Genomic DNA, 8,544 nt, shown 5'->3' with positions numbered 1-8,544 from the left:
TCACCTGTCTCCTCATTATTTGTGCTCTTACCGGCACCCAGAAGGGTTTACTCATCCATCACCTAATCCAAACCTAACAGTCCAAAGCCTCTCCAACAGTAACGTTACAAATACGTTCTTATGAATTGAAATTTGATTTATAGAACATGAACAGGCTGAAGTAATGACCTGAGGTTAGTCAGTGCTCAGTGAAGAATTGACAGTTAGCTTATATGAGGCTCAAGTTAATGTTGTAAACATCTTGTGAGATAACACATCTAATATGACAGAACATCATATAATTCATCCATTGTTAACACTTGCTCATGTGCTATTGTTTTCCCACTTGCTCATGTGCTATTGTTTTCCCACCAAAATGATGAAAGGGTGGATGAAAATGGTTATTACAAAAGACTAACAGCATGGGGATATTGTTTAAAAAAATAATTCGAGAAGGAAAACAATAAGAAACATCTGTCTTAGTAAATTGTCAGTTTCTATGTTAAAGCTTAATTTTAAAAAAAGCACTTGGACCATAGCATAAAAATTGCTCAATAATTAATAGGCCCTCCTGAAAGGCCCAAACTCCAACTGATGTTTATTATTAACTGATGTGATAAATGTTTCCAATGTTCAAAATATATTATTTTGTGTTCCACAGAAGAAAGAAAGTAATAAAGGTTTGGAAGAACATGAAACAACAGTAAATTATGACAGCATTTTCATTTTTGTGTGAACTTTCCCTTTAATCAACATGTCCAAATAAACTAAAAGACAGACCACACAGAAAACACTCGATTATGATTATATCAAATGTAAACAACTTATTTTGATATTTACTTTTTTTTTACTGAGATGAACTCTTCTAGTGTCAGAACGCTGAACAGTATTTACACGGTATGACAAGTAGCACTTCATTATCTTCTGAGGTACCTTCAAAAGTGTATTTTTCCTTCTTACTTCTAACTTAAAAATGTAAAAGTCTTCATCATATAAAAAATTACATTTTCTTTTAAAAAGGACAATCTTTTGTTTGTACACTGCAATAAAACCTCCTTATCCTACTGTCAGAAAATTTCAAATATATATATATTTTTTTACGATTGCATGCTTACACACACAATTTAAAAATAACAATAATAAAGTTAGTGAAAAATAATAAAGTTAGTGAAACCTGACATTCAAGGAGCAAAACCTCAGCCCAGATCTGCACAAGGCTCACATGTTTTGCAAATTACTACACACACTTCTCTACATTAGACACAGAAATCCAACATGATGTCACTTCTTTGCCATTTCAAAATTTCCAAAATCCCACACTTATGAACCAATTGTTCAAACACGGCCATCAAATGTGCATACACTTAGGTGCTTAATTGTAAACTCAACCATCAGGTAAGCATTATCAAAAGGTGAGTTTAACTGTCTTCAACAAAAATGGAAGGCAATGTTGCAGTAAGAGGAAGAAGGAGAGGGAGGATGAGAGGAAGAGACTGACCTGGTCACCTGGAGGAAGATGTGGTAAAAAAAAAGAGGATCACATTTACCAGATGCAATTCAAGCAACCTTGGTCGACCATGTTGTAAACCATTGGTTGACATTGAGAGAGGGTGGACAGAGAGTTCCGTCCAACCTCAGCAGATACAATGTTGCTACAATAAATCTGATATTTCGACAAGAGCACAAGGTTAAAAAAACAAGAACTTTTCTCTACTGTCTACAGTACAATCAGTACAATGTAGCCTACTTTATGACCTCCATCAGTACTTTTTATTACCCATTCCATATTTGTGCGCTGTCCTGTGACATTTTAAATCTATTTTGTTCTACACAGAATTGAGGGTTGAGAACGTGAAGGAGAAAGGGGCCCCATATTCACAGGAAAAAGAGATACGCCAAAACATGGTTTTGGACAATAATGTGATACGGCTCAGAGAAAATCAAACAAACGTCCTCATTGTCCACACAGTTTTCAATAATGTCCATCAGGTCTCTATCAACACTGGGGTGAATTCTTAAAAAGCATCACATACAGATGAAACAACTCTACCTAATGCCATTTGAAAGAAATTCTGAAAGGGTAAAAGACCTGAGGCATGAATATGTGGAGGTAAGTAATGTACACTTCAGTATAGTGCACTGCACATAGAACCTTTTTACAGGCCTATATTGAACTACACAATGTTGTCTTTTTTTCAGAGTTTTGTTAATTGATGCTGATCAAATCCCACATGAATTTATCTTAATAAATTAGGCTGGGTTTAACCTGACAAAAGAAGGGAGAAACATATTTGACCACAGAGCAATTTTGAATGTCCCGGGCCAACGTGGTGGTAACATCACAATGTGTGATGCAATCACACAGAATGGGATTCTCCACCTGCATGCCAACTTTAGGTCCTGACAACACAGCCCACATACTCACATTTTAGATAGACTACACAACATTGTTACAGCAGAAGACCAAATGAATGAAGAGCAGATGAGATACATTTTCATTTAGGACAATGTATTTTTCCACCCATTTGCTTTGGTCCAAAACTGGTTTCACGAGCATCCACAATTTTTACTCCAAGACCTCCCACCATTCTCTCCCTTCCTTAACACCATTGAGGAGTTTTTTTTATACCCAATTGATGCAAGGATGCAACGTCATTCAAGTCTTCAAGTCTTGTGAGAGAGGACATACTGTAGCCTGTGATGTGGACAAAGTGCTATGGCCAGAACCAGCTAGGCGAAGAGATGATGGTTAGGTTTTTGTCTCCACAAATGTTTTTGTTATTTATGTAATCTTATGTAGAATATGTTCTGATTTTTCAGTGCAAAATTGACTTTTGACAGATTTTACAATGTGGAGAGAAATATTTTCCTCAAAGTGCAGTATTGGTGTTGTGTTAGATCAATATATTCATGTAACTCAACAATATCTCTGAAAAAATGAAAATGTCACAAGTCTTTAAGATTTAACACAGCAGTGTGTAAGTGGTTCAAATAGAATCAGATTGTATGCACCATGTGTGTGCCTTACGCTGTCAAAATTGGGTTTTGTTAAATTATGGTAAAGTTTTGAATGAAGTGTTTAGTTTTGCTCTGCTCAGCTACTTGTGTGTTTATTACTGAAACTGTAATTAAAGTTCCCTTTCAGTCGCTCAATTTCGACGTAGTCGACGTGTCGACTGATTGGGATCACGCTTAGAGAGCCTGTCATCTTCGAGTACTGTTAAAACGAGCCAATGTAATTGGCGTGCATGAAATGCATTACACACTCCGCCCCTGCGGCGCGGGAATAAATACGGAAGTGGATGCACGCACTAGTTGTCTTTCGCTTCGGAGCCGATCGTTTGATGTCTCTGAAGAGTGCTGTTGTTTACAACGAGCGATTGTGTCGGTGTTCTTCTGGAAGACTCTCCCAGTGCTGGTGGTTTCTACAGCGCGAGTGCAGCGGTGATCGCGAGCTTTGAGCTCTCAACTACTGTTTTAACAGCAACAAATTTCTAAAGGTTTGTGTGTGTTGACGGCTGGTTAGAGGGCGGAAAAGTGAGTGCTTCACTGTTTCAGTTCCCTGTTCAGTGTTGCCACAGTCATTCCCCTGTGTGCTCCGGCACTGGTGATGGGTCCTATTTCCTGAAAGAGCAACACGGGTGCGTTTGAGTGCGTTTCTGGATGCGGTCGTTCCCTTTTCCTCTCTGACGGTCACAATTGTTGCATCACGTGTTTGGGCTTACAGCACGCTGAAGCAGCTTTTGTGGGCGGTTCATGTTCCCATTGCGGGAATTTGACTGTCGCGGTGTTGAGACCGAGACTCGCCTTCGTCCGCGAAGCAAGAGTCCCCATTACCATGCCCCACCCCTGGGTGCCGTGTGGGATGGGTGAACGGAGGATAGTGATGGAGGTCTCGCCCAGTAACCATTCCCTGTGGGCTCCTCACTCCTCCATCACACCGCAGCCGATGGAATTCCTGTTGAACGTGCTGGTCCCTCTGTAATGGACCGATCAGCCGTTTCAATTGGGGTTCCTCCAGAGGATAAGATGTCGATAGCAGCATCGGAGGGTGAGCTGGCCTCTGGAGATGACGACTCAGCTGTGTTATCTCCCTCTGGGAGCGCTCCAGGCGCTGCCAAGCCAGGTGGCAAGCCACAGCGAAAGCATTTTGGAGCGGGCCGCTCAGGGATGGAGGAGGATGCTCTTGGAGTTGGTCATCGATCCACTCCCTCACCCCGGGTGAGGGCCAGGTGGAGTCTTTGTTTGTGTGTGTGTTTGTTCCTCCGCTGCTCCCAAAAGAAGCAGAGCAAGCGGTACCCACACTCCAAAGAAAGAGCAAATTCCTCTGTTCCTGGGTCCCAAGAGGGCGAGTCTGGCGGTGTGCGACACTGTAAGCCTTGCACCCCTCAGCCCCCTCTTGTTCGCCAGCACGGCAGCTGGGTGCGGTTCGAGGACCCGGTCATCCATCTTCTCACGCATCCCTGGCCATCTCGTGGAGACAGGTAAGTGTCGTACACCACACTCAGACCCTGCTTCGGGCCGCCTCCGGGCCTTCCGAGCTGGGTCCCTGTCCTCCACATCGCTGCCCCACCTCAGGTACGTCTGTGGTTCCCTGGCCCCTGGCACAGTGTGTGTGAGCCTGAAGATGCTTCCTACCACTCCAGCTGGCCCCGAAACTACCAGCAGAATCGACTTGCGATTCATTTCGCTTTGCTTCGCCCTGGCTCAGTGATATTCATCACACCTAGGTGTTGAGCAGAGATGCTCCTAAGATTAGTGATATTTATCACACCTATGTGTTGAGCGCTGCTCCTGTCCTGTGTGTGCACATCGCAGTCCTACTAGCGAAGGACGCGATGTAGCCTCTCCTCCAGCCAATATGAAGACCGGTTTCTATAAACCCGTACTTCATTGTACCCTAGATATGTGGTGGGTTATGAATGAATGAATGAATGAATGAATTTTCAAATGCTCCGTCCCCAAGGTTGGCCTGCAGCATTCGACCTGAAGGACAGTACTTCAGATCTCTATCCTTCCGCTCCACAGACCATTCTGTGTTCTGGCGTCGAGGGTATGAAGTATCAGTACAAGTCCTACCCTTAGAGTGCTCCATAGCCAGTTGGGTCTTCAGGTCAACTGGGAGAGAGTAATCTCGCCCACGGGCTGAGTATCTCTTTTTCAGTTCAGGAGAAGGACTCGGTCCAACAATTCTCTTCAAGAAGAGTGTGTTAGGCTAGTGCTAGAAGTGAGAAAGGGTCCCACTGAAAATTTCAGAGGCTCCTGGGGCATATGGCAGACGCTGCCGCTTGGCTTCCTCCATATGAAGACCGCTTCAGCAGTAGTTTTATGATCGAGTCCCGAGGTGACCGTGGCAGAGCGGCACGCCCTGTGTGATAAAAGATCACCCCAGCCTGCCGCCAAACTCTAAGCCCGTGTTCAGACCTTCAGGTCCACTAACATCGACTAAGGGGCCATGTACAAAGGCCATGCTTTAACGGAGGCCTGGGTGACCTCCGACTGCATTGGCATTCGTTACCTCGAGTTGGCAGTTCACCTCGCTTTGAGCCACCGCTGCTCAGCGAGCTGGTACTGGTCTGAAAAGACAACATTGCGACCGTTGCGCTAAGCTTCCCTCGCATGTCACAACTCGCCCGTCACCTCCTCCTTGGAGTCAGAAGCTTCTGAGGTCGTTCATTCCACTATAAAATTCTTCCGCCTGCTCAATCGTACCGGCAACGAGCCTCACGACAGCTATGGCCAGGGAGAGTGGAGACTCCATCCCCTGGCGGTCAAGCTGGGCAGGGACCACTTCGGGGCCACACAGTTACATCTGTTGCCCCTCCGGACTCGTCCCTCTGCCAGTTGTGTTTCTGTCTGAGCGGACATCCCTTGGATAGACACTGGCTCTCAGCTGACCCCGGGGCCCCGCAGAAATGCGTTCCCCGGTGAGCCTTCTAAAAAAGCGGCTATGCGATTCATTATCGCTTGGTGCTGTTCAAGTTCAGTGATGTTCATCACACTCAGGTGTTAAGCAGAAATGCTCCTGAAGCTCAGTGAATTTCATCACACTCAGGTGCTGAGCAGAAATGCTCCTGAAGCTCAGTGAATTATCACATCTAGTGTTGAGCAGTGCTCCTGTCTTGTGCGTGCATGTCGCTTGCACCTACTGTGCTAAGTCAGGAGTGGAACAGGTCTTGATAGTTGCCCCTCATTGGCCCAACCAGATCTAGTTCCCTCAACAGCCTTCCTGACTTCCCCTGAATACATTTCAGGGACGGGGCATGATGGCACCCATGTTCAAAGAACTGGACGGGGAGGTTCAGGTGGCTACCACAAGGATATGTGGTAGTGACCATCACTTCTGCAAGCACCCCCTTAAGATAAGGCAGTTGTGCTTCGCTAAGTTAGAAGTGGAACCTATTCGTTGAGTAAGTCTTCTATCCGTGAGGAGATCCTGAGAGCGTTCGGTCATTTTAGTGCTCTCTTTCCTGCAAGTTGGGTTGGAGTAGGCTGTTCCTTCACCCTCAATATGATACAAACATCATATGCAGAAGTATGGGAAGCACGTCCTGATCGTCAGGTTCCTGAGGGAGCAAGGGTCATCAATGCGCCCCTCTTTATCCTCTTGGGCCTATCTCTGGTGCTACTGCAATGCAGAGACCGCCCCTGAGCCACTGCAGGCAGTGAGTTAAAAATTCTGTTTTTAAACAGTTCTCCTGCTCGCATGGTCTCTACTAGAGGGTAGGGACTTGCTCGCTTTCGGTCAAGGACTTGTGCCGCCAACCCTCACGAGCTGAGACCCCGGCCTGGATATGTGCCCAAGGTTCCTACCTCTCCCTTAACTGGGACTAGGTGGTGAGCCTGCAAGCGCTGCCTGGAGGAGGCAGACCCAGCCCTGGCTTTCTTTGTCCGTCCGCCTCATTGCGGTTATACGTGCACAGAACGCAAGCCTTAGGACCTCAGACCAGCTCAAATATCTGTTAAGGAAATCAGCAGAGAGGGAAGGCTGTTTCCAAGCGAGGTTGGCCCACTGAAATGTGGCTGCCTTCATCTTGGTGAAATTCCCGAGATGCACATGTCCACTTAGGTGGTGAGCTCCTCTTAAATGAGTGTGTGCTCCCGCCTAGGCGTTGACACAGAGTGCTTCACTGACAGATATTCTAGAGTTGGGGGCTGGGCGACACCTTAGTCGAACCGCTGCTTCCCGTGGGCTCCCTTCACGTGAAGCCAGTTTCACTGTAAGCCCGGTTCGTTGTGTCGGCTTGCTGCGCCATTCTCCTCCTATGGACTGGATACATGTGCAATTCTTGCTCCAGTTGAGTTCCCCTTTTTAGCCGAACCCTGTCGAGTTCCTCCATACCCTTTGGCAACGGACGTGGCGTAACGTCTGAAGCCAGGCCTATCACTCGTATGCTCTGGTGGAACCTGTGTTAGGCTGGGTCCATATGCTGTGATCCCTACGGCGATCCCATATGTGTATTCTTCCACGGTACGGCTCCCTGCGGCGAGCCCGTGTCTTCCTTTGGCAGAGCCTGGTCTGCCGTCACTGTTCGGTTGAGTCTCCCCACTGTCATAGGCTGGAACCACCCCAGTGACATTCCATATGTTGTACTGCCCGGTCATCCCCCCAGTTCATATGTGCATTCTCCACATTTTACCTCCCTTTGGGCAGGATGTGGCTTCCGCAGCGTCCCTTTCTTTGTTCAGGGAACGCTTTCCCTCCAGTAGGAGCAGCAGTGACTTCCCTGCCTAAGCCCTGTCCCTTCCCCGCCTTAATTTGCGGGGGGATCTGGAGGCTTTTGTCTAGGCACTGGAAGGTGGCAGCACTAGATGGCGTTTTAATTGGGATCCCAATCAGTCGACACATCGACTACGTCGAACGTGAGCGACTAAAAGGGAACGTCTCGGTTACTCATGTAACCCTCGTTCCCTGAAGGAGGGAACGGAGACGTAGTCCCGTCGCCACTATTGCTGGACCACCGCTGACTCCGAGTTACGCTCGGCTCCTCAGCGAAAAACAACTAGTGCGTGCATCCACTTCCGTATTTATTCCCGTGCCACGGGGGCGGAGTGTGTAATGCATTTCAGGTACGCCAATTACATTGGCTCGTTTTAACAGTACTCGAAGATGACAGGCTCTCTAAGCGTGATCCCAATCGGTCGACACGTCGACTACGTCTCCGTTCCCTCCTTCAGGGAACGAGGGTTACATAAGTAACCAAGACGTTTTCCTTTAGCTGAAAACCAAAACTGAAATCGAAAATAAAGTTTTGTTGATTAAATCTTGGTAATTAAACTCCTTATGCTGCTCAGGGTGTCATGGTTAGGCGATAAATTAAACCAGTCGCCATAAACTTCTTCAGCAACGAGCCAACTCTTGATATATCAGTCTAAATTTTTTACATTTTGTTACGCTAACATTATTTTTGTTCATGATGAAGAGCATCCATTTTGCAGCAATGTTGTAACTGTTGTACCTTATCCATGTTGTTCGTAGGAAATAATCACTGTTTCAGTTTCTGATTATACCTGATGAATTCAGATATATTTGATATTTTTCTCTATGATATACTCTACTGTTCA

The sequence above is a fragment of the Rhinichthys klamathensis genome, unplaced genomic scaffold (genome assembly GCF_029890125.1).
Source record: "Rhinichthys klamathensis goyatoka isolate OS25496 unplaced genomic scaffold, OSU_Roscu_1.1 h1tg000501l_1, whole genome shotgun sequence".
In the NCBI taxonomy this organism is placed as follows: Eukaryota; Metazoa; Chordata; class Actinopteri; order Cypriniformes; family Leuciscidae; genus Rhinichthys; species Rhinichthys klamathensis.
Note: the sequence above shows the minus strand (reverse complement) of the source record.